At 42.1% G+C, this 27,025-nt stretch overlaps 1 pseudogene across 1 annotated transcript; it reads left to right on the top strand.

The window, feature by feature from the left end:
- The first annotated feature begins 21,790 nt into the window (after nt 1–21,790).
- Nucleotides 21,791–25,264, top strand: LOC143861277 (cytochrome P450 71AU50 pseudogene; annotated as a pseudogene). Its single transcript, XR_013239946.1, has 2 exons — nt 21,791–22,680; nt 24,552–25,264. The product of XR_013239946.1 is annotated as a cytochrome P450 71AU50 pseudogene (transcript).
- The last annotated feature ends 1,761 nt before the right edge of the window (nt 25,265–27,025 follow it).

Below are 27,025 nucleotides of genomic sequence, written 5' to 3'. Positions count from 1 at the left end.
GACTTTCTCATCAATAAGTTTTTGGATTCTGAATTTCAAGGCGATGCAATTGTCTGTAAGATGACCAGGACCCCTGTGATACTCACAGTGTAGGTCGGCTCGCCAATTGGCAGGTAAAGGATTGGGGGGAGGCCGGGTGGCAGGTAGGGTTATGCGACCTGAAGCCAGACACTGCTTAAGCACCTCCGAAGATGGAATGGGAAGAGGAGTAAATTCTACCCGGGCTTGTTGCCGAGGTGCGGTCGCAGGTTGAGCATAGTCCATTACTAGAGGTTCCTGGGATTTAGAGGATTGAGCATTGGAATGGGAGATACTACTGACTTGGGCTGGTGGGGATTTTTTGAAATCTCTAGGATTTGGGTTGCTACGGTTGAATACACCTTGAGCCATAGCCTCCTCTATCTGGGTGCCAGCCACAATGAAGTGTTTGAAGTCTGGATAGTATTGCAATGACATGTGATACTGGAGCTGGGGGGAAATATTTTTCATGATTATCTGGACTTGCTCTTCCTCAGACGGGCGCTCCATCATCTGAGCTGCTATTCTCCTCCATCTTTTCACAAAAATCAGAAAGGATTCTCTCGAGTCTTGTTTTGTTCTCTCTAAATCCTTTCTGGTGATTTCTGTCCCATCATCATATTTGAACTGCCTGATGAATTGCTCGCCGATATCCTTCCATGTCCTGTAACGAGTCTTGTCCAAGACCATGAACCATCTCCTAGCAACCTTGGTTAGGGAAACTGGGAACAATTGAGCCATTTGCTCAGGAGATAAGCCTTGAGGCTGACACATGATGGTGAACATTTGTAAATGTGTGATTGGACAACCCACACCATCATATTTGTCGAAATCGGGCATTTGAAAATTAGCAGGAAGGCGGATTTCGGGAAATAGAGTAAGATCACTGGGATTGAAACTACCCTGGTCTTGAAACTGAATGTCTTGAACTTTTCTGGTAAGAGTCTCTAATTTCTCCATAACAGACTTATCAACCATGGACTGAGAAGGTCTACTGCGATTCTCGCTATACTGCTCTTTTTCCAAATCTTCTTCGGTTTTATCATGGATATTGATGAACACTGGCTGGACAGGTGCTGCTGAAGTAGCTGCTTGGTGCACAGGCCCTTTATCCTTGGACAACGATTGTCCGAACTTCTCAGAAAGTTGAGCCTTGATAACTTGGTTCTCTTCCTTGAGTTCTTGAAGCTGCCGGAGAATCAAGGTAAGAGTATCGGTGATAGCAGCGAGTGGAGGACTGTCCTGGTTTTCTGCCATTGGTGAGGATGAGGACGGGAAAGAATGAGATGCTGGGGTTCTCAGAGAAGGTGGCGGGGATACAGATTTCCTCTGTAATCGAGAAGAGACCCGAACCCAAGGAGTATTAGGGTTAGCTATGGTGTCTACGGCCCTGTAATATTTGAAAGACATATTTAAAATCAGAAAGAAGTAGACACTGATGTATGCATAGACGAAGATACTGAAAGAAAAAGGTGAACTTTTATTGATAGATCATTAAAGCTTGAGTACATGGTTCGATCTTTCAAAGATAGACTGATAAGAGAAAACATGACATTAAGCACTCTTTCTAGACTTCTTCTTTGGACGACTATCTTCCTCAACTGACTCCTTGAAAGATTTGATGACTCGAACATCCCAAGCAGATGAAACGGCTTTGACAATCTTGGGCTTGAGATCCTCAGGCGGATAGAAATGACGAAGGGGAGGCACAATGGATTGCTCCCTTCCATACTGACGCTGAATCCTGGCAGGAATATAAAAGGAAGTCTTTTTGAGGCCAAGAAGGCGAACGTAGTTAGCTTCTCCAGTATTGAAGACAGCTTCTTGGATTCCAGGGATTTGCCAATAAATCTGATCTTCATGGCGAGAACTCAACCACTCAGCCCAATCGCCTTTATGATTGAAAGAAACATCATGACGCCATTCACTGAAGGTGTATAACGTATGATCAAAATGCACAGGAGCTGCAATTTTTAGCTTGTGGCATAACCACACGTGAAGTAATGCAGGACATCCTGAGAAGGACCCAACAAAAGATCGAACATAAGAGCCTGGACCTGAGCTGGCACGAAGACGAGCCATCTCATCCAATCCATTGAAGGTTTCTGCAAGCATAGTAGGAATTGGATTGGCGCCACGATCCATCTGATCAACGAGGTCCAAGAGAACAGCTGACGCACAGCGAGAAGGCTGGACAGTGAGGAACCTAGCAAAGGAGCAGAATCTCAGAGCGCGACCTCGGGCTTTTTGAATATCAACAGCACCAATATGCCCAACAGGAGGGTAAATGTCAATCAGTTGTTGCATGGACACTTCCTGGTCTTTGATGAAAGAGTTCATGGATTCATCTGGATTATTCATCAAGCGAAGGAACAAAGGACGATAATCCGACACGTAAGATGGCTTCACCAGAGGGCCATCTACAGGATATTCCAATAAGGCACACCATTCTTCAAAGGTGGGACACATTTCTTGGTTGCCAAAACGGAAGACATGATGATCGGGATCCCAACACTCTGATGCAGCATAGAGTAATCCCCAATCGAGCTTGATGGTGGCCACGTAACCGAAAAGATTTTTCTCTTGCTCACTTATGGCATAGATATGGGATTCTCTTAATGTACCACGGATCCAATCAAGAATTGTACGAGTAGACATGGTGTCTGTAAGCCAGGAGAAAGGATACAGGGATAATCAGGATTACATGAACATGAGATTAGGATGAGTTCCTACCAATATAAAGGAAGTATGGATACTCGATCGAATCAGATAATATAAGATTAAAAATCGTACGATCGAGATGAGATGAGATAGCATAAGATTGCTTTCAACGGATGGATCATGAATGACTAATCCTATGAGATCTTTGGAAATGAATGGGATTTAAATCCTAACCCCAAAGGGAAATTTTTTTAATCTTTGCACATTTTATCAGTGTTACCTGAAGGCATCAACCCTAATCCTAATCTAGCGGAGTGGAGAGAGGATCTCGACTCATGACTTTGTTTGTGTACCTAGGACCGATCGTAGCCATTAGAAGATGGTCTACGGCCTAATCTAGACACAAATAGGTAGGATATCCTAAACTAGGCTCACACACGTGATGCACATGTGTTCGTATACTACATGCATGTGTGGGTTAATCTAGGGGTAAGGCCAAGAGTTCCCTTAGCGCGAATCCCTGTTCGATATACTGTACCAGTGTCCGGCGTATCAGTACGTGAACAAGAGATCCGTTTACGTACCATAAAGGTACTAGGCTAAGGGTGGAATGCTTCTCTAGCACAGAGGCACCAGGTGATGAAATCCCAGTCAACCATGCTAGATAACACTCCGGGTTCCTAAAATAGGACGTGTGTGCATGTGAGATGCAGGGGTTTAGATGAAAGTGATGTAAGTGTGTGCAATAAGTTCGCGCAATCTATGATGCCTTCAGGTTTTGTTAGATTAAGTTTGAGTATATGTGATGAGAAAATAAAGCATACAAACTAATCTAACAAGCATAAAAGAGATAGAGTTTTCATGAGCCAGTTAAAATAGATTCAAATGAGTTATCCTTTGGAATTGTAATGAAGTTAGGTGGTCCCCAGCAGAGTCGCCAGACTGTGGGACACGATCCCGCGAGAGGGGTGGGGCGCGAGCCGCCATGCACTCTCTTGGTCTCTAATACCCACGCGATTGGCGTGTGCTTCTTAGTGTTGATTTAGATTCGTCTTTTATGTGAACTTGGGATCACTAAGGCAATCCGAATTCCACATAAAAGAGACTGACAGAGTCGCCACCTAGATATGGGATCTAGGACCCGTAATTAACCAGAAATCTAGACTCGCTACCTGGTTACAAGAATGGAAGGTATGGGGATTTATCCACCACATGCACCATTCCTGCCCGATAATCGGTCTTCGATTCCAAAAGCTAACTCTTTTAAATTTATTTTAAATGGCTCATTCAACTCTATGTTAATATGTTATCTACGGGACATGCATCCTATGATTTAATTTCAATGTGAATCCTAAATGTGTATTTTGATTTCTTGATTTGTCTGGATTCAATCTAAGTGCAAGTTCTCCTAAGATTCTAATCTCATAGAAGATCCTAAGTGATTTAATTAAGAATTTACAATAAAATTAAAATACAAAACACCACAATTTGTTGTGGTGCCGACTCGCGGTTGGTATGCCATCTGACATCCAAGCTGCCTACGTACCCAAGCCTCACTGGGATCAGAGTCGACGTAGTTCGGTGCACCTAAGCTAAGCTACTTATGCCTAACTCAACTAGGACACCGACTTAAACGGATTTGACTGTTTCAACAGTTTTAAAAGTAGTTATTTAATTCAAGTTGAGGATTTTATTATCTTAGGATTTCATCTAAGATGCTGTATGATTCTTATCTAAATGCAAGTTGTTCCTTAGACTAATGCAGGTTTGCCTACATCCTAGTTTACTAGGCTTGTCTTAAGGAAAGATTGGGTGACTAGTGTAACTAGACCTATGGTACGGTTGCTATTCATAGCAAGCGTCCGTGATGAGGCTGGACTCCTAACTCTAGGACTCCCTAAAACCTAGGACACGGCACGACACCAGTGTTCCTAAATTGGGCTCTAATGGTTCTTAGATTGGAAACCATAATCCAATGGTTCCGAAAGACACAAGATAAATCGATTTAAGTTCTCGAGGTTAATGAGTTTCAGATTTCGAAGATTTTCAGTTTCTAGACATTTAAGGATTACCAATGGTTCTAGGGTTCACCAATTTCGGCCTTGAATGGCATCCAAAGGAGGGAATCATGCGCTCTTTCCTTGTGCAATTTAATACTTAGGTTATAGCATCTTATTGCCTGGCAGAATCTCAGGATTTCCGTGGACAATAACCTCGGAGCCAACAACATGCTATAACTTAAATATTCAAATTGTCAAAGATCAAGTTGCAATTGGGATACGATTATGGATGCACTGGCCATTTTTCCAGGAAAATCTAAAGATCCTAAAATTTCTGTTTTAATGGATTAAGGAGTGAACATGTGACAGAATTTTAAAGTTCTTTAGGAATTTTTATATGATTTTCAATTAATTTCGAATTTTCCATGGATTTTATCAATTTTAAGCATATGAGCGGTTTTACAAGTGAAATTGTTGCAAATAAATTCGAAATGATTTGAAATTTCTACAGCAGCAAGATGAAAATGTATGTAGCTTACAGGATGAGTTTTGCATATTTTTACATTAAATTCACATTTAATCTTGATTAATCCATTAAATGTCCAGATTGCACAATTAACACATAAACTAGTAGAAATACAACTCTAAATTCTATGAAATTTCTACAGAAATACTATATGAATCAAAATAGCATGCAGTGAGATTTTCATGAATTTTAGAAATTATTTACTACCAATTTCGGATTTTACAATTTCCAGACCAGATTATAAATTAACACTACATCCCATATTAAAACAGATCCAAATAACACGAAACTTTTACAGTAACAAGTAATATGCAAGATAAGACTACTGTAAAAATTTTATGAATTTTAATGATGATCTGATGTTAGTAAAAATTCTCCTAAAATCTGATAAGTTTCAAAGAAAATATTAAATAATATACCAAATAAACTCCAAAAATCTTTATAAATTCATGGTAAAATGAATCAGTAACATATTATTTTCCCACGAAATTTCATTAATTTTAGAATCTGTTTGGTATATAATTTAATTTTTCTTCGTCAAAAGATGTTTTTTGAAGAGTTTTCCATTTTTAAAACACAATTTGCGGAAAAAATCAGAAAAATTCGGAAAAATACAGAAATATTTTGAGAACAATGCACCTACCTGTGGTGAAGATCTCCGCCCAATCCAAAAAAATATAAAAAATCCTGCCGCCGCCGATCCGCTCCGCCGTCTTTCGCTTTCTCTGGAGTGTTTAGAGGGAGTGATTGAGGGAGTGAAGAGATAATGGAAGAAGAATATTAGGGAGAGGGATGGAAGAATATATTGAGGAAAGGGATTGGAGGGAGTGATTAGAAGAGATAATGGAAGAGAAAGAGATAATGGAAGATAAATTTCTCTTTTTTTTTCTTTTATGGATGGGAAGGAAGATATATATAGGGAGAGAAAGAGAGAGAGAGAGATATGTTGGTGGAGAGCTCATCATGTTGTCCCTCTTAGTGGAGAATCCATCATTATTGTTCTTAGTGGAGGGCCCATCATGTTTCTTAGTGGAGAATCCATCATTATTGTTCTTAGTGGAGGGCCCATCATGTTTCTTAGTGGAGAATCCATCATTATTGTTCTTAGTGGAGGGCCCATCATGTTGTCTTAGTGGAGAGCTACCATCATTGCTCTTCATAAGAGGCCTCACAAGAGGCCCCATTGAGGCCCCACAACGCGGGCCCCACAACGCGGGCCCCACAACGCGGGCCCCACAACGTGGGCCCCACAACGCGGGCCCCACAATGTGGGCCCCCGGTTGATTCAATTTTAAACAAATGTTCAATGCGGGCCCACCAAACGGGTACAAATTCTCCCTTGCTCGGATTCTCACGAATAACCCTTCTCCGCACTTTAGCGGAAAAAATCAGAACAATGCAGAAATGACCAGAAAGATTTGAGAAAGCGTAAGGGACGAACACCGGAATAGAAAACATTGAAAAATTGACAGCGAAACCCTAATTTCTTTTTTAATCAAAGCAGAGCAAAATGGGGTGTCTACACCAATTGGTTGCTGAGTTCGGACCTTATCAGTGCCGAGTTCGGACCCATCAGTGCTGAGTCCGGACCCCATCACACGGCATCTTTTCCAGTATCCATGCCATTTTTACCGTGAGGTAAGAGGATAAGGTCGTGATGGGTATTCATATGAATCACCTCAATGGTCTTTGATATGTGCACCCATGCATCACTAAGACGAGACAAAAATCCCAGAAATCCAAACACATCTAAAGATACATTGGGAATATTTTGGTAATCGCACTCATGCCAAAATTAAAGCCTGTTTTATAACCTTTACTGAAAACCACCCCGAAACTGCTCTACCCCTTTAACTTAAAACCATGGTATTATAAGAGGAGATTTTATAATGATATTCTGGTAACCATTCAACCTGATAGTGGCACCCATGATCAGCTTGTCGTTACTCCACAAGTCTGGAAGCTGGATTTCTAATTCCAAATTAAGTTTATAAAATTAAACTTGCTTACCTTGCGAGGAGTCTTATGGCGTTGGGAACAAGCGGCCGGAGATGGTGGGCCCCACCCAATGCAGTCTTGAAGGCAAGAAGGGTGTTTATTCTGCCTTGGGAAGTGCTCAAAGATCAGGGCATATCATAACTTCTATTTTTGATAGCAGCACCCTGTGATTCCAGTAGAGACACCCACATAGAAAATAAGGATTCTTTATAAAGACTTGTCACTAGAGAGAAAAGAACATGTTATTGCATATGAAAGGAGACTAAGATACGTGGAGTGGAGGATCTACTTGGTCCTTGAGAAATAAAATTTGACAACGAGCCGCTTCTTCTACCGGGTCTTTTCTAATCCTACATCAGAGGAAGCTGCTGCATAAGTGGACCACATCCGTGGTATCTGGAGCCGTTATCCTCGAGTCATCTGATTGATCTCATTATCGTTTGAGGTCAAACATCCAACCAGAGGCGTACACAAGCTCTGCCAAGCAAAGAAGCCCCTCCCTAGCCAAGCTAGAAAGCTCCGCCGACCCTAAGCAGAGAAGCTCTTCCCAACTCTGGTCGAGTGTAGTGTCACCTCCAAGTCCGACTATCGCCGCAATAATCAGGCCCGACCCTCAAGCTCGGTCCTAAGACTGAATCCTCCCCGTACCTGTGATTATCAGCAAGGAATGATCTCGTAGGATTCATTCATCCCCATCACCATGAGGGTTGGGGTCCTCTGCTTCAGCAATAGCGGCACCAGTCTCCGGTTGAGAGACCTTGGTTTTTCTAGCAAGATAGGCACCAATGCCCTATTAAATCTTTCGGGCCTCCATTCGGCTATCTTCGTCATCAGCAAAGTTGCAGGACAGACTCCAGAATTCCATAGCTTGGGCCCTACTCCAAGCCAAAACCCTTGTTTCAGATCGTTAGGGACTTACTTTGTCAGCCATCAGCTGCATCGGTATGGGGAAGACAGGTAACAATATTTAAAAGTAAAGAATAAAAACAAGGGAAGAATGGTGGGGGCCAAGATTACCCATTTCACCTCCATCTTTTTAGACTCGGCCTCTCTTCTGAATCGAGGATCTGCCGCAGTCCAAGCTAAATGCCCTTCCGAGGCCAAGCTGAAAGGCTCCTTTAAATCAAGATTTTGAAGGACTCTCATCAGCCGGGATTCCCAAAATTCCAGCCATGATATGTTCACGGCTAGCTCCATAAGAAAATGATGCGTCCCCTGAAAGCTTTAAAACCTTGGAACAAGTTCCAAGACTCACCACTCAAAATAATAATTAATACTCAAATTCTTACGAGTTATTTGAATGACTTGAAAAATCCAGGCCATTTATTTAATGGGCGCTTATACGGAAATGCTACATAATAACCATCGGCGGTTAAAGTCATGGTAAACAACAGAGTATTTCAAGTCGCGAAGTAAATGATCACTATTGAGGTTCTAAACCATGCGTAGAGCTGTGTTCTCAAAATATCTTGGTTGCAGTTTTATCTTGTTGAAATTCTATGTTTGCTTTTGAAATGATATTTGTGTTGAGGTTCTTCCTCTAGGCCAAGCTTAAAAGTTCCGGCAAGGATGGGCTATAAAGTCCTAAGCCAAGATCAAAAGCCCTCTCTGAAGCTAAGCGTCACCAAAAAGACCCCTCCGAGGCATGACATCAACGGAACCCGGATCCCACCTTATGCGGTCGGAGATACCGAGGCACGACATTAACGAAACCCGGATCCCACCTTATGCGGTCGGAGATACCGAGGCACGACATTAACGAAACCCGGATCCCACCTTATGCGGTCGGAGATACCGAGGCACGACATCAACAGATTCCGGATCCCACCTTATACGGTAGGAGATACCAGGGCACGACATCAACGGAGCCCGGATCCCACCTTATACGATCGGAGATACCAGGGCACGACATCAACAGAGCCCGGATCCCACCTTATACGGTCAGAGATATCAGGGCACGACATCAACGGAACCCGGATCCCACCTCATATGATTGGAGATACCGAGGCACGACATCAACGGAACCCGGATCCCACCTTATATGGTTGGAGATACCGAGGCACGACATCAACGGAACCTAGATCCCTCCTTATGCGGTTGGAGATACCGATGCACGATATCAACGGAACCCGGATCCCACCTTATGCGGTCGGAGATACCGAGGCACGACATCAACTGAACCCAGATCCCACCTTATATGGTTGGAGACACCGAGGACCCCAGTCCCTCGAAGCTGGAACATGGACAACCTCCAAAAGTTTTATAAGTAAAAAGGAAGGGTAAAAGCTGTGTTTCCTTTTAAGTTATCATGTATGTTTTGTTTGTCTCTTTTTGTTATTTTCAGCACAAAGCTATGTATTTCCCTTTGCGATCAATGAAATTGCGTTCCTGCCTAAACTATGCGGATCTCCACTTTCCGGCCCGTGATGTATGCGGGACTGAAAGAAAACAGGGAGTGGGACAAAGGTAACATCTAGGTTGATCCATCCGAAAATACCCTAAAATGCTCCCCATGAAAAAAAAAGACCTGTCCATTTTAAAAGGGGCAGGCAGGGCCAATCAACTCCGAGCTGATCACTCGAGAGGAAGATGACCCTTCCACAAACAAGATACCCTGAAGTGACACCCAGCGAGGGCGCAATAGAGGTATTTTTGCTGTTGAAATTAGAAATCAACAACATTCCATCAAGAAGAAACCTGCAAAAGGGCTCAACCACTGTATACAGTGTCACATAAAATATGCAGAAAGCAAGCGAGCCTTCCTTTCCAGGTCCTCACAACAACAAAAAAGAGAGGAGGAAAAAGAAAGAGAGTTCAAAGAGTTATTACAAACCCAGTACAAGGGCCTGGCATTACCACTCCAATTCCACCAGATGAAAAATACCAAGTACAGTAGGAAAGTTTCGGAACCCAGCACAAGGGTCCGGCAGGGCCACCACAATTCCACCTGATGGAAAATACCAAGTACAGCGGGAAAGGCCCGGAACTCAGCACAAGGGCCTAACACTACCACCACCATTCCACTTAGATGGAAAACGAGCCTAGTTGAGCAAAAAGAGGCTCGGACCTCAGGACAAGGGTCCAGCCGCACTACCACCATTCCACTTAGATGGAAAAAGAGCCTGATTGAACGAAAATGGCTCGGACCTCAGGACAAGGGTCCAGTCGCACAACCACGATTCCACTTAGATGGAAAAAGAGCCTGGTTGAGCAAAAAAAGGGCTCGGACCCCAGTACAAGGGTCCAGCCACCTTACTACCATTCCACTTAGATGGAAAAAAGCCTGGTTGAGCAAAAATGGCTCAGACCTCAGGACAAGGGTCCAGCCGCACTGCTACCATTCCACTTAGATGGAAAAAGAGCCTGGTTGAGTAAAAAAGGGCTCGAACCCCAGTACAAGGGTCCAGCCACCCTACTACCATTCCACTTAGATGGAAAAAGAACCTGGTTGAGCAAAAAAGGGCTCGAACCCTAGTACAAGGGTCCAGCCACCCTACTACACTTCCACTTAGATGGAAAAAGAGCCTGGTTGAGCAAAAAAGGGCTCGGACCCCAGTACAAAGGTCCAACCGTACTACTACCATTCCACTTAGATGGAAAAAGAGCCTGGTTGAGCAAAAGAGGGCTTGGACCCCAGTACAAGGGTCCAGCCACCCTACTACCATTCCACTTAGATGGAAAAAGAGCCAGGTTGAGCAAAAAAGGGCTCAGACCCTAGTACAAGGGTCCAACCACCCTACTACCATTCCACTTAGATGGAAAAAGAGCCTGGTTGAGTAAAAAAGGCTCGGACCTCAGGACAAGGGTCCAGCCGCACTACCCCCATTCCATTTAGATGGAAAAAGAGCCTGGTTGAGCAAAAAAGGCTCGGACCTCAGGACAAGGGTCCAGCCGCACTAGCACCATTCCACTTAGATGTAAAAAGAACCTGGTTAAGCAAAAATTGCTCGGACCTCAGGACAAGGGTCCGGTCACCCTACAGTTATTCCACTTAGATGGAGAAAATGCCCCTCGAGAATGAACCGTCGAATGTAACAGCATGCCCCTTTGCCTTCCCAGCTTCCCATCAATACCCTCTTCACTATATTATGTGACTGGACAAATGAACTTACTCCCTTGGTCCATTTAATGGACCAAAGGAGTAGGGGATATTATGATAGGGAGAAAATATGGTAGGACCGTTAAAGCCCGCCACGTTTCACCCTTATACCAAAGGAATCTAATTATGATCAAGAAGAGTATGAAAACAAGTGTTGGGGGAAAAATAAATAAATTCCCCTTTTACTTTAGACACATGGCATACATGCTAATGTATGGCAAGCACACCTACAAGTGGCAAACATGCTAAAAACATGGCATGCACAAGGACACATGGCTTATACACCAAAACATGGTGTAAGAATTCTAAGCCTATAAAAGGCACCCCCTTGCTCAATGGTAAATGACACTCTTCTTCCCCCCATAAGCATGTTTATCTCTATTAGTCTTGCTTAGATACTTGTGATACCGATACCTGACTTGAGCGTCGGAGGGTGCCCCCTAGTCCCCACTCCGGGGCCCTTCTAATGTTGTTTTCTATGAGCGCAGGCACCCATAAATAGGAGCTCTACCGACCTAAGCTTCTGGTTTTGCCGATAGCGCTCGCCTGACGCACAGATCCAGATTTTGGCATCATCACCTTTGAGATGACTTGGAGCTATGGAAAGAAAGCGATTTTTTTGGTCCACATCCAGACAGACCCTAGTAAAAAAGAAGGCGGGTTATATAGAAGCAGTAAGATATTCCATTTTAGAAGGCTTACGCATACTGATAAGGCCAATGATGAGCCAAATTAACCATCTTATCATGAAGCAAATTAATGGAACAAACCAATAATACCACTATACAGACCAGCCACGAGATAATATATCTGTTCATGGAAAGCGAAATTCAGTGTAAGTCACCACCATGGTTTTAAATTTCGGTTTCAGACCCCATCGAAATCCTGTGAAACGTCAAAAATAATATTTTATTTGATACCAAATTTCGGCTGAAATTTCTGAAATTTTGGTAATTTCGGTAGAAATTTCTAGGGCTGCAACTCGAGTCGGGTTTTACCCGACCCGAAAATAGCCTGGGTTGGGTTCAGGTTTCATGGGTTTTGGGTCGAGCCGGGTTCAGCATTCAAAAGCCCGCATTAATCTCGGGTCGAGCCGGGTTTGAAGGAGCCCGACCCGAGTTACATAAGTTATGGTATTTACATTTTTTTCTATTGTTAGTTAAAAGTTAAAAGTGAAAACCCACGCACCCACTGTTATTGTATGTGAGTGTAATTTCTGCTTCTATGAGTTGAGTTGATTCAAGTGTTTGATTCAGCATTGTTTGATTGTAATTACAACATTGTTTGATTACAGCATTATTTGATTCAAGTGTAATGTGAGTGTAATTTCTGCTTCTATGAGTTGAGTTGCCTTGCCAAACAAGAATTTTCCTTAAAAAATTGCGTCAACGTGAAAAAACCCGACCCGACCCGAACCGACCCGAGATTTATCATGGGTAGGGCCGGGTTTGGGAATCGTGGGTTTTCCCAAAAAAAAAAACCCGACCCGACCCGACCCAAGATATTTCTCGGGTAGGGTTGGGTTCTCCAAAACCCGACCCGCCCGACCCGAGTTGCAGCCCTAGAAATTTCTGTAAAATATTAAATAAATTTAAAAAAAAAACAGCTATTTGGGTGAAATTTCAGAAAAAAAAAAGAAATTTCGACCGAAATTCCAAAATTTCGGACAAAATAAAATACGGTTTCGATTATTAGACGTTTCGGTGTCGGTCCAGAGTAGACCTGGCAAACGGGTGGGTCGGGCCGGGTCAACCCGCGGGTGATGCGGGTGCGGGTCCACGAGTCGGGTGAGGAAATGACCCGCATTTTTGCGGGTCAAAATTTAGGTGACCCGCGGGTCACCCGCAAATATGCCGCAAATATGGGATTGTAATAATTATTCTGATTTGACAGCATTTGTTTTTTCTGTAATTGTCATAACCTTGTATATTTTATTGGTATTTTTTTCGTAATTTTACAATTTTAGAACCATTTTTAGGTAATTTTTCATTTAAAACTTTATAATTTAGCTTCTTTTTTTTTGTGTAATGATTACTTTTTTTCGTTTTTTTTGGTTTGCCAGCAACATTTGCCAATTGTGTATCTTTGCACCGATGGCCACTTGCCGAGAAATTGCCATAGGAGAAGCTTGGTAGTGAATTCTCATAAAATAAAAAATAGATGGAAATGTTATCAACACTACTGTTTCTTATGAGCGCACTCTCACTTTATTAAAAGTATGGTATAGCCCACACCATAGGATGATCCAAACCGTCCATTAGATGGGCCATAGCCTAAATAGGTTATGCTCCAAAAATCATTTCCATAGGATGATCGTAACCCTCCAATCTGAATGTTAGATAGATCGGAGGGTTAGAATCAACCAACGGAAATAATTTTGGGGCATAACCTATTTAGGCTATGGCCCATCTAATGGACGGTTTGGATAATCCTATGGTGCAGGCCATACCGTACTTTTTATAAAGTGAGGAGTTCCCTCATAAAAAACAGTAGTGATGATAACATTCTCAAAAGAATTTAAAAATACTGTAAAAATGCGGGTGCCCGCGGGTTGACCCGACCCGACCCGTGTTTTTGCGGGTTGGGTCACCCGCGGGTTAGTTTTTGACGGGTCACTAAAACTTAGACCCGTGCCCGCAAATTTGCGGGTGGGTCGGGTCGACCCACGGGCACGGGTCGCTTTTGCCAGGTCTAGTCCAGGGTGAAACTCAAAATTTCGGATTTCTGTCGAAATTTCAAAACCATGGTCACCACTATTATTAAGGAAGTGATATATTTGCGCCCTCTAATGTTTTTTTTTTTTATGGGTAAGCTGGGTTAGGCAGGACCCCGACCAGATATATTAAAAGAAGGATAAGATATACATGAGAAACGAAAAGCAACTCTTCCAGAACTTGGAAAGGAGAACAAACAACGAAGGAAGCACAGACACGCTCCAAAAGAACACCAAAACAGACAAATAACAAAATAAAAGCAAACCAAACAACAACAAAAAAAGATAACTCTCCGAAAAAGGAGCTGAATCTTTCAGGCAAACCTGCCCTCTAATGTATTTATGACAACCCTTTTACACTATAAGGGGTGGCCCAAGAAAGCAAAAGGAGCGAATATCATTCCTTTATTTTAATATCTGTAATAACCGTTCAACCCAGCCAGATTTCTCACGCCTCTTTTGCTCTCTCTAAAAAGTAGAAGAGAGGTGTCCTAAGCTCACCGGCATATGAGATATTTTGGACTTTCAGTCATTCATTTAATGATAGTGATAAGATTATTATAGCCACTCGTAGTTTTGTGGATGAAATCAACACCGCCATGTACGGATTATCACCTATTACAAAACCAAAACCCACTGTAATTCCAATAAGAAATTATATGATGAAGGGTCATCATCCCATCCTTGATATTTGATCCTGCTGTTGGATCAAATATCAAGGGTGGTACATTTATCGTACCACCTTTACATGTTCATAAGGTCCTTCATTAAATTATTTCTCGTAATTCCAATATTCTTCTTGCATTAACTCGTTGCACCAAACCCACATCAGAATTTTCTTGTGGGATAAATACATTTACCTCCCCTCTAGTTTCTGACACATCCACTTCTACCCCTGTGGTTTAAAAAGTGACAAAGACCTCCCCTCTAGTTTCGTTTGGTTATAAGTATACCCCTTCCGTCAATTGGCCGTTACGTTAACCCGACAGAACCGTAGAAAGTAACCAGGGTTAATATTTTACGGACCAAAATACCCCCGTATCTGTGTTCTCTTTGATAAGGCATTTACAGACCGGTTTTTTTTTAAATATCTGAAACAGAGCTTCGTTGTGGAAGAGGGAACTTCGAAGGGTTAGGGTTCTTGGCTGGACACACCTTCCACGTGGTTACAGGTATGTTTTCTGATTTTATACTACATCTATGTATTTCATCATTTCCCATTGTACAAACGAAGTAATATACTGTTAATCACGTTTGTGGTGAAATTTGTTACTATTTGTTGTTCTGTAAACCTAATGTTTAAAAAATCCTAATGTTTGTTGTTTACTTGGCTGTGATTTTTGGGAGTTTTCTTGTGTTTGATTTGTGGTGGTTTTTTTGTATTTGAGTTCTGTGGTTTTCTTGTATTTGATTTGTGGCTGTGATTTATTTGTCAGAAACCCTTGTAAGTTAGGGTTTGGAATGAGTTTTATTAATAGAAACCCTACCAATTAATGTTGGTTAATTTACAAGTAAGAAACCCTTATAAGTGCATTATAAGGGTTTGCCTAATTTGGAAAAAATAACAGTTGGGTAATTTTTTGGCCTAGGTAGATGGCATCAGCTGGTTCCTCTTCGAGTGGTAAACATTCACAAGGTTTTGCCTTCACACCATGCCACTGTGGACAACGAGCGCCACTAAGGATATCATGGACTAGCACTAACTTCGGGCGAAGGTTTTTGGGGTGTTCTGGGTATGAGGTGAGCAATCTTTTGTGAGTAGTCATACTTTGGATATGAATTATGGGGTAACTCTAAATGAGCTTCTATGATTTCAGATGGATGCTTCTTGTGGTTTTTTTGAATGGGTGGATCCACCGATATGTGTTCGAGGAAGTGCTATCGTACCGAAGGTTATGCAGAAGTTCTCAAAGATGCTGGCGGAGCTTGAAAGGTTGGACGCTGAAGTCGACAAGTATCGTCGCAGGGAAAAGATTTTGCGGACCTTACTTGCCATGTCATGGGGTGCTGCTCTTCTATGTGCTGTTTTCTTAGTGTCTGTATTGAAATGATGTTTTGAAAGACTATCTATGTAGGAAATGTGTTGAAGAAATGAAAGTAGATTTCAATCTATTTCTTATCATGATGGTTGGTGTTATTTCGGTTTTTACTTCTTAATTGGGAGGTCTGAACCCTACTTCTTAATGGTTGGTATGAATTACTATGTTCAATTACCATGTTGACTTTCCAACCATGAAAGGAATTCAACCAACATTAATAATGATTGAATGCAATCAACATCAATTGCCAGCACCTTCAATAACCACTGTGAATTACCATGTTCAATTATCAGGTTGAATGAGCTGGTTGAATTACCATGTTCATAAGAAGCAGATACCATTCCATAGAAGCATAGAGGACCTGTTCATTGAATACAACCCATTTGAAGCACCTGTCCATTGAATACAAGCATGAAGCACATGTTCATTGAATAGAAACATGAAGCACCTGTTCATTCAATACAAGCATGAAGCACCTGTTCATTCAATGATTCTGCTGCAGAGCACCTGTTCATTCAATGATTCTGATGCACCTGTTCATTCAATACAAGCATGTACCACATGTTCATTGAATACAAGCATGTAGAACCTGTTCATTGAATACAAGCATGAAGCAGATCCCATTCATTACAAGCATAGAGCACCTGTTGATTGAATATAGGGAATATAAGCATGAAGCAAATTCCATTCAATACAAGCATAGAGCAGCTGTTCATTTAATACAACCCATGGACAAATATCCATTCAATACAAGCATAGATCACTTGTTCAGCATAGACCACCTGTTCATTTAATACAAGCCATGGAGAAATACATGTCTGTCATTTGCATTACAAAGACACGTATGCCATCTGAAACCAATGTCAAATTACACCAGTTCATTACAAAAACCCAAAACCCTCCACATGCAAGAAGAAGACAACCATAACTAATCCCCCAAGTATTCATGAAGAACATAGAAAAACAGTGTTTACATAACATTGTTAACATAACATAACTAATCCCTGCAATAAACTTCCAAAACATTGGCCATCTTCAACTTGAAAGTAAGCATGCCCATCAAAAACCCTCCACCTGGAGCTGAAGACATCTATGAAGAGAATCCAAACATCACTTCCCACCTGGAGCTGAAGACTGTTGGGTCCCAAAATAAGGTACAGAAGTACTTCCAACAGCAGAAGTACCAGCAGTAGCAGCAGGTGCACTTAATTTGCGAGGAGACTGCAAAGTTGCCAACAAGAAGAAGTTAGGCCATAGTGATATGTACTAACTCATATGGAACTATGAAGGTTACTTACTTTTCTTGTTGGATAAGAGAAGAAATGGCCTCTTCTCCCACCTCTACTACCTCTCCCACGTCTCTCACTTCTTCCTCCAGGTGTGTGCAAGCCCCTGGTGACTGGTTCTTTTCCCCTACGATGCCCAACAACAGATATAGTAGCACCAGCTGCATCACTAGTAGTAGATGGTGTGCTTCTCCCTCGAGAAGCCCACTTCCTTTTTTCCTTGATAGGCCCTTTGCAAGTGCGACTGTTGTGTCCAAACAGACCACTTACTACATTTTAGTGACCCATGCTTTCTTACTAACTTGAATGGATTTGTAGGTCTTCTGGGTTCATCTGCATCTCTCCTCCTCAGTTTCTTTGGCCTTCCTGGGGGCCTTCTTATTGGAGGTGGGAGGACCGGGTCCATGTCTAAAGATGGCCACTGCTCCATACTAGGCATGGGGTGAATCAGTTCTTTATAACTCCTCTGGAAGGCATCTTTCTGGTAGCAGGGGTCGACATATTTCTCTACGGTCTCATGGTGGTAGAAGATGGCTGCAATAGCATGCATGCATGGGATACCACTCAAGTTCCAATTCCTACATCCACAAGTCTTTTGCCCTAGGTTAACAACATATTGCTTTCCATACCTTTCGACTTCATACTCCTCCCCACCAGACCATTCGACATGGCAATCACAAGCCGCAACCTTTGCCTTCTCCAACTTCTCTTGTATTTTGGGGCAGATAGGTCCCCCATAACTCTCCATATCTGATCTCTGCTTTTGGAATCTCCCCATAAGAAGCCTTCTTATGGTTTCCAACATCGTTACAATGGGCTTGTCCCTAGCAGGTAGAATAAATGCATTGAATGTCTCCGACAGGTTGTTCACTAGAAGATTGCATTTTGGCCTAGGGCTAAATGCTGATCTTGACGACAATGTAGGATTAATTTTCGTAAGATATGCATGAGCTTGCTTATCAAGCTTCTCCATCTTTGCCATGTGCCTCTGAAATTCAATCGGAGTGGTAGCATATGCTGCTGCCCACATAGTATCCTTCAAAATCTTACCCTTGAACTCCGCCTTAAAGTTGCTATACATATGCCTGACACAAAACCTGTGGTCCGCATTTGGCAAGATATCTTCAAAAGTTTCAACCAATCCCTGCAATAACAAGGTGATAGGTACATTTATAGAATTCTAGAATTAAAAGACAACTACATTACCATATAAACACTTGAAACTGTAAGCAAATGATGTATACCTTCTGTCTGTCAGAAATGAAGGTCCAACCATGAGTCTCAATTTGACCAATGTCATTGAGGAGTGTTGTCAGAAACCAAGTCCATGATTCTTTCAATTCAGCCTCCACTATTGCATAGGCTATTGGGAACATCTGATCATTTGCATCCTTCCCAACTGCACTAAGAATTTGGCTTCCCCATCGACCTTTTAAATGGCAGCCATCCAAGCCTATAAAAGGCCTACAACCAGCCAAGAATCCCGATCTCATAGCATGGAGACTGATATATAGCCTCTGAAAGGTTGGAAACACATCCAAAGTAGGCCTCTCGACCTTCAACTTCAAACAACTACCTGGGTTTTTAACCTTGACAAGATCACAGTAGTCCCAAATTCTAGCATATTGCTCAACATACCCTCCATCAATGCATTCTAAAGCCTTCCTCTTGGCCCTATAAATCTTTGACTTAGGTACATCAACCTTGAAATCTCTCTTAATACTCTTCCGTATTGCATGAACATTCCATTTGGGATCATCCATGATCTTCTCAACATATTTTGACGACAACCAAGTAGAAGAAACATGGTGGTTGTTATATGATCTAGGGCAGTTATGAATGGAATTGAAAGTTTTTATTTGAAATCCTTCTCCCTGTTGCATACGAGATGCATGTATTCTCCAACCACATTTGCTCTTGCATTCTGCAGTAACTCTGGAAGGCTCATTCTTGACATACATGTACTCAAACCCATGTTCAATTGCATACTCTTTCAATGCAGCTCTATACACTTTGGGGGAGCTGAAAATCATCCCCACGGCCAACAATATCTTCTCCATGTCCACATGCTCATTGAACTCTATATTGGGTTCTCTTTCATCTGAAGAAGATATTGGACTTCTACGGTAATACTCATCTTCGTCATCTTCACATGCATTTGACATCAGAGGATCATCAGGTATAACCTCCTCTCCACATGCCCCAACCACATCTTCATCTTCATGTACATCATCTCCCACAAATTCACCTCCTCCCAAAATATCAGCAGCTTCATCGACATAATCAGACTCACTGCCTAGTCCACAACTACTCCCACTGTAATCTGACATTGTAGAGGCAACAAAATCTTCATCCTCTGAATCAGAGTCTTCAAAATCTTCATCACTATTATCTGATGGAATGGGGGTGTGGTCTTCATCATCGACAGCTTCACCATGCCTCTCACTACCACCTGTTGGAATTGAGGAGCTACCACCTATTGGAATGGAGGTGCTACCACCTGTTGGAATGAGGGGGTGCTCTTCATCATCGAGAGCTTCACCATGCATCTCACTACTACCTGTTGGAATGGAGGAGCTACCACTTATTGGAATGGAGGTGCTACCACCTGTTGGAATGGGGGTGTGCTCTTCATCATCGACAGCTTCATCATGCCTCTCACTACCACCTGTTGGAATGGAGGTGCTACCACCTGTTGGAATGGAGGCCACAACTTGCCCATGCAAACCTCCATCACCTCCCACAACATGTCCTTCTGATGTCCCTCCCAAGACATCAGCTACACTTGCTGGCAATGGGGGAGTGTCAAGATATATCTGAATTGTAGACTTCCCTTTATGAAGGTCTATCATTTGTAGGACATCTCTGTCTGAATCAATCCTTCGAAAACCACAATGCTTACCTCTCTCTGGGACCCTATGGTACATAAACAAATGGATAGGAACACCAACTATCTCTCCCACCATGTCTTGCATTTCAAACAATAATAACAAATCTGGGTCGATGTCATCGATGTGCGTCACAGTTCCCCCTTTATACCCCCTCTTTTTACTGTCAAATTCCCCACCATGATGCACCTCGAAAGTGAGATACCCAGGGGCCATCACTGCCATATAAAGGTAAGAGAACAAAGTTAAAATACACTGAAAGGGACAACATATACGCATTGCATTTGACTCAACAGTGATAGAATGGGACCATTTCAAAGCATCATATAATCATTTCAAATCAACATATAATCATTTCCAGTAGGGGACCACTACATATACTAATTTGCATAGGGACAACCCTAATTTTAAAGCAAAAGCATTGACTTTGCAAAGGGAGAGTACAATATATACCCAATTGCACTGCTAGACCCCTAATTAGAAAGCAAAAAACATTAACTTTGCAAAGGGGGGACCACAACATTCACTCATTGCACCCTACTTTCAAAGCATAAATCATAGAATTTTCAGTGGGGGGGACCACAACATTTGCACATCTGCAGTGGCAGACCCCTATTTTCAATCCAAAATACATGGATTCTCCAGGGGGACCACAACATATACACCCTACTTTCAAAGCAAAAAAAACACTGAATCTCCAGTGGGGGAACACAACATGCTTAATGTGAAAGACAGATAGCACAAAAAGCCCTAAAAAGGAGGACCACACTAACACCATATGCAAGACAGATAGCACAAAAAGCCTTAAAAAGGGGGCAAAATGACATCTTTCTCACAAATTGGGACCACAACATAGTGTTTCTCCACAAAAAATTTCGACATTCCACAAAAACCAATAAAATACTCATAAACCCTAACTAACATTACAGTTTACATCGAAAGAACACCTAACCCGACAATTTTCCATTAAAAAATCACAGAAACTTTGTTTTAAGTGGGAACTTTGGAATCAAGCCTTTAAAACTTCCTAAAATATTTACAGACAAAAGGGTTTGTAAACTATTTTAACACCTACCAATCATTTTCTATAATATTCCCACAACACGACATTAAAAGACAGAAATCTTCCCAACCTGAAACGCTGGGAGAAGACGAATGTTTTAGAAACCCTCGAATCGATGGTTCCAAGGTTGAAGATGACAGGAAATAGTCGTTCGTCTTCCACAAATTGAAAACCCTAGTTCCGTCGAGTAAAACCCCAGAGATAAAAAAAACCCCAAAGATAAAAAACCCAACTGTTGTCGACTTAAAACAGAGGGCAAATGGGTCATTTCACGCGCGCCGTTTGCACCGTGCAGTTAAAAAAACCCAACGAAACTAGAGGGGAGGTCTTTGTCACTTTTTAAACCACAGGGGTAGAAGTGGATGTGTCAGAAACTAGATGGGAGGTAAATGTATTTATCCCTTTTCTTGTCATCAGCTCCCCACCTTAAAAGTGTGTTGTTACGTAGCTTCAGCTTTCAAGTGAGCAAGGAAAAAACGGTGTTTGATTTTCCACGGCCATGCCTTCCATATCTTCTTGGGCTGCTTTTCCCTTTCTTGTACTAGCAGGGTTCTGGTCCCTTGCCTATATCCTATGTGCAATTCGAGGAAAAGGCAAGAATAGATTACCTCCTGGCCCTCAAGGGCTTCCAATTTTGGGCAGCCTTCACATGTTGGGTGAGCTCCCTCATCACGACCTCCATGGTTAGCCAAGAAATATGGCCCGATCATGTACATGCGCCTAGGCCTAGTTCCAACTGTGGTAGTCTCATCTCCACAGGCGGCCCAAGAGTTTCTCAAGACGCATGATCATGTGTTCGCCAGTAGGCCGTTCACCGAGGCCGCTAAACACATGTCTTATGACTCTGCTGGAATGTCTTTCTCAAAGTACGGCCCATATTGGCGTAACGTTCGCAAATTGTGCACCTTACAATTGCTTAGCAACCTTAAGATTGATTCCTTCAAGTCCATGAGGAAAGAAGAGTTGGGTCTTCTTGTCCAATCGATTAAGGACACCGCCAAGATGGGTGCTAGCGTTGATCTAAGTGCGAAGGTGGCATCTCTCTCAGCAGACATGACATGTAGGATGGTATTTGGGAAGAAGTACATGGATGAGGATTTGGATGAAAGGGGATTCAAAGGTGTGATACAAGAGGGAATGAGATTGGCAGCTACTTTTAATCTAGCAGACTATATCCCTTACATTGGAGTAGTAGACATTCAAGGGCTACGTCGCAAAATGAAGGCTATAAACAAGGTAGTTGACAAATTTTTCGAGAAGATCATTGATGAACACATGAATGCTAGGCAAGGCAAGCAGCAGGACTTCGTTGATGTCATGTTATCCCTCATGAATTCCAAGGATTCTGAGTTCCAACTTTATCGAACAGACGTTAAGGCAATCATGTCGGTAAGGAAATATAAAAATCACACAAGTACCTAATAGCTTCTTGTGAAACAACCAATTACTCCAAAAGTATAATCTTTTAGAGTTTGTGTTATGTAATTAGACCTGGCAAACGGGTGGGTCGGGCCGGGTCAACCTGCAGGTGATGGGGGTGCGGGTCACACGGGTTGGGTCAGGAGATGACCCGCATTTTTTAGGGTCAGAATTTAGGTGACCCGCGCGGCCCGCGGGTGGGCCGGGTCAACCCGCGGGTCACCCGCAAATTCAAACAGTTGTTTATTTTGGAAAATTTTATCACTGGATTTTTATGAGGGGGGTATGGCCGATACCATGGGATGATCCAAACCATCCATTAGATGGCCCACAGCCTAAATAGGTTGTGCCCCAAAAATCATTTCAATAGGTTGATCCTAACCCTCCGATCTATAGAGGGTTAGGATCAAGTGATCAACCCTCTAACATTCAAATCGGAGGGTTGGGATCAACCTATGGTGCTAGCCACAACCTATTTATATTCTATGGTGCCACCCACAACCTATTCAGGCATCAAACCCTTAAAAAATAGATTAGCATGACAAAATCACCATCATTTGCATTAGAAAAAAAAGCCATCTAACTAGATTAGCATAACAAAATCACCACCCTTAAAAAAGCCAAGTGACTTGCGGGTGCCTGCGGGTTGACCCGACCCGACCCGTGTTTTTGCGGGTTGGGTCACCCGCGGGTTAGTTTTGACGGGTCACTAAAACTCAGACCCGTGCCCGCAAATTTGCGGGCGGGTCGGGTTGACCCGCGGGCATGGGTCGCTTTTGCCAGGTATATATGTAATCATTTATACTTCAACACTCCCTGTTACGTGTGGACCCTCGTTTTTTGGGTTCATCATACACGTGGATGTTTAATATCAAGGAGTCAATTGGGTTTTGAACCCAGAACCTACCGTGAGGTAATAGCTCTAATACCATATGAAGGAACTAATTAACTATAAGATCCCACATTGGAAAGTGAGAGAAAGTTCACGGATTGTATATATGAACTCTCCCTCTCCCTATGTAGACGAGTTTTTAGCATCTCCAAGGGGCGGGCCCGTGGAGTGCTGTTGGAAAACAAAACCGGGAAGGGTAGAAGACTCAAAACAGGACACTATTTACATAGTGAAGTCAGGGCGTGACAAAATGGTATCAAAGTTGTACCTGCCGCAGAACCAGCAAGGACGTCGGGCCCTAAGCGGGAGTAGATTGTAAGATAACACATCAAAAAGGGAGAGAAAGTTCTTGGGCTATATTTGTGAACTCTCTTTCTCCCTATGTAGAAGCGTTTTCAGCATCTCCGAGGGGCAGACCCTGCGGAGTACTGATGGAAAACAAAACTGAGAAGGGTAGAAGACCTAAAATTAGACAATATTTGCACAGTGTAGTCACGGCGTGACAAAATGTTATCAGAGTCGTACCTCCCGTAGTACGATGTCCCAGCAAGGACACTGGGTCCTAAGGGGGGTGGATTGTAAGATCCCACATCAGAAAGGGAGAGAAAGTTCTTGGGCTATATATTTGAACTCTCATTCTCCTCGTGTAGAAGCGTTTTCAGCATCCCCAAGGGGCAGGCCCCACGGAGTGGGTCGGGCACTGTTAGTGCTGCTGGAAAGCAAAACCGAGGAGGGTGGAAGATTTAGAACCAAACAATATTTACACGATAGGATCGAGCTCAATTACTCCAAAAGACCAAAAGCTTAAGCTTTTAGAATTGGTGTTAATTAATAATTTATACTTCAACACATCTGATTCTAGTCTTCATAACATGTTTAAAAAACCCATGAGCTCCATTGATTAAGTACGTATATGCTTAGTAACCATAAGAAGTACAATTTTTCATAGGACATGCTTGCGGGATCAATGGATACGTCGGCAACTGCAATCGAATGGGCAATCTCTGAGCTCCTCAGGCATCCACGAGTAATGAAGAAGGTCCAAGAAGAATTAGAGGCTATGATTGGCATGGAGCACAAAGTGGAGGAATCAGACCTACAAAAGTTGGAGTACTTGGACATGGTGGTGAAGGAAAGTTTGAGACTCCATCCAGTGGCCCCATTGCTCGTCCCTCATGAGGCCATGGAGGACTGTATAGTTAATGGCTTCTATATACCTAAAAAATCTCGTGTCATTATAAATTACTGGGCAATCGGACGAGACCCCGATGCATGGCCTAATGCTGAAGAATTCTTCCCTGAGAGGTTCATGGGTAGTAGTATAGACCTCAAGGGCCGAGATTTTCAACTGATTCCCTTTGGTTCTGGATGTAGAGGTTGTCCTAGAATACAATTGGGGCTTACGGTGGTTCGGCTGGTATTAGCACAATTGGTTCACTGCTTTAATTGGGAGCTTCAGAATGACCTATCTTCCACTGACTTGGACATGACTGAGGAGTTCGGCCTCGCAGTCCCTAGAGCTACCCATCTAGTAGCTGTTCCAACTTATCGCCTTCGCGATGATATTTCATAAGAAGAGTTGGTCCATTTTTTCTGATTTGTATTGGTGGTGTGTTTGATAATGATGTAGATTAAGAATTGGGACTGCATTAGCTTTTGGTTTAGGAAAATTTGTGTTTGTATATTATACATGTAGAATTAAAATACCAAGGACCCTAATAGAGTGTTTTCATACTACTTGGACCTACTCTGTCACAAAGGATGTGCTTCTTGAATTTTTCTTAGTTCTTTTTATTTAGGCATTTGCTAGGGTTCATTGCAGAAGGCATTTCACGGATGGTCTGTTGCATGTGAGAGCAGCCACCTCATTAATGAAGACAAAATCCTCTGAAAAGTGAGCCTTTGTGGTTGCTCTCACATGCTGTTACCATTAGATGCCTTCTGCGATGGACGCAAATCCCTTTTATTAAAGAATAGTGATAATTTAATTTAAAATTACATATAAGTTCCATTTTGTCTTTTAGTGGTGCAGGACTCAGCTCTTCAAGAATTCTGGGATTCATAATTCAGGAATTTTATTCGATTTTGGGGTTTCAAGATCAACCATGGACACTTTTTGGGATTGGGATTTTATTTGATTTCAGGAGCTTATTCGGTATTGGGAAAAAAAAAAAGGGTCCGGTCAAAATGGGGTATCTACAACGGGGAGCTTGTTAGAATGTTAGTTATTAGATTATTCGAAACTTTATTTATATAAGTAGTTAAAATTTCAAAGAAAACTACACATTTTGGATAGTTTATTTTTTATTTATTTTAGTTTCTTTCTTAAATACAATAGCGAGCGATTTGTTTACCCATTGCTAATATCACATATGGCGACGGTCATCATAAATTCATCTCCAAATGTTACGAAAAAACGACGTATCTTTTTCCCATCGCTATAGAATTTAATAAAAAATTAATTAAATCATATATAACTAACGATGGAGGTGTAACCGTCACTAAAGAGATATAACTAACGAAGGTTATTATACTTCCGTCGCATAAATGTTAGGAAATAGCGACACATAGAAAAGTCAATTAATTTTCCGTCGCTAATAATTAGTATTTTTCTTCGTTTTTTTCTATAATGGTTTTGTGTCTTTTCTAATTATATAGGATTTGTTCTTGCTTATTGGTTAGAATAGAGTCCTATTATTCTATATATATACTATAACAAGTAGAGGAAACCATGATTTTGGGTGATATGCTTTTGAATGGATTGTTCATCCACGTGAAACTTGGAGTTTCTCTCCAAAACGTGGATTCACTCTAAGCCCCACCGGAATTTGTTTATTCTTGGGCGATGATATTTCAAGGGAGATGATATTTTCACCCCCTCGCATTCGTGGAGAACCCCTTATAACCTAATTTGACGTGAAAAGTGGGCAACTTTATGTCAAATCACGTTATAAGGGGGTGTGCAAGTACTGCAAGGGTGAAAATATCATCACCCTATTTCAAACCCCCCAAGTATGCATTCGCCCCACTTTTAATGTGATTTGACGTCAGAAAGCGTGACTCTGGGGCTCAGTGCTGGCCCTAGCCCGCCCTGATTAGGCTGAGCCGGGTCGGCCCAAATTGACCCTAGTGCAAATACCTGTTAAGAGTGCCAAAAATAAAGCAACCACTTATCATATAGAACAAATTGATCAATAAACAGAGAAAGGGAACAAAATAAGACAATATGAATTCAACAACATGACGGGCAACAGAGACAATTAATAATAATAATATAAAGAAACACCAATCCAAGATAATAGAAAACATTAGCAAAAGAAACATGCATAGATGGTTTAATTCTATAATAGAAAACTTAGGGTCGGAACGGGTCAACACGAGGCATCAACCCAGAACCCGACCCAACCTAAGTCAGGGTCTAAA

Source organism: Tasmannia lanceolata, unplaced genomic scaffold (assembly GCF_043159265.1).
Source record: "Tasmannia lanceolata isolate RefF3 unplaced genomic scaffold, GAP_Taslan_0.1 ptg000037l, whole genome shotgun sequence".
NCBI classification, from domain to species: Eukaryota; Viridiplantae; Streptophyta; class Magnoliopsida; order Canellales; family Winteraceae; genus Tasmannia; species Tasmannia lanceolata.
The sequence above is the reverse complement of the archived record's forward strand: the minus strand, read 5'-3'. Positions and strand labels throughout refer to the sequence as shown.